This window comes from Odontomachus brunneus, unplaced genomic scaffold (assembly GCF_010583005.1).
Source record: "Odontomachus brunneus isolate Ranch 3 - 2012 unplaced genomic scaffold, Obru_v1 Obru_scaffold_436, whole genome shotgun sequence".
Taxonomy (NCBI): Eukaryota; Metazoa; Arthropoda; class Insecta; order Hymenoptera; family Formicidae; genus Odontomachus; species Odontomachus brunneus.
Window position 1 is genome coordinate 1 of NW_022639886.1, and position 841 is coordinate 841.

Below are 841 nucleotides of genomic sequence, written 5' to 3' on the forward strand. Positions count from 1 at the left end.
ACATTAATTTGTAACAGTGGATTAGGCCTACTGGGGGCACCACTTAAAATAAAATGCGCCATGCTATCTACCGCCAGGTGGTGTGGAAAAGATAGCACTGAATTATAATTAAAATTATTTCTAAGGGGAAGAAACGCGAGATATTTATTTCTCGGTGGCGTACGACACGTGGCGGCGACACGCAAGCGGCACGCAGCAAACAATCGGCGTTCACGCCTCAGATTGCTCCGTCTTCGACTGCTATCCGAAATTCATTGCTAAAGCCTGTTTTACTCAGAGCTGGAAAATCTTGCCCGGACGCACTGGCGTTTTACTCCTTCTATTTCTCATACCGAGATACTTCTGTTTGTTTGTGTGACTACGTTCCCTCGGCCGAGTTCGGCGCACCGAGCGAGGGAATGACATTATCTCTCTCGCTCGGTGCGCCGAACTCGGCCGAGCGCGCGTAGTCACACGGACAGAAGCGTCTCTGTGTGAGAAGTGGAAGGAGTAAAACGCCAGTGCGCCCAGGCAAGATTTCCCAGCTCTGGTTCTACGTCGTATGTCGCTGTCGGATATTGCAAGCAGCTGATAATGTAATGCGAGAATTTGTGTTTAAATGAACAGGCTTAAAACGCAGAGACTTCGGTCGTTTGATAACATAGTGAAAGACATCGCTCCATATGTGCATCCGAATACGTGTGTGCTCGGAACGTCGGGCAACGGGTAATACAAGGAGACAGACGTATGACGTTCTGTCTTCTTCTCCCGCTCGGGCGAATCAGCGATCACGGTGTGATACCAAACAGAAGATGCGGCCCGTACATTGTTTAATATTTGGGAGTCTAATTTAAATCAGTTT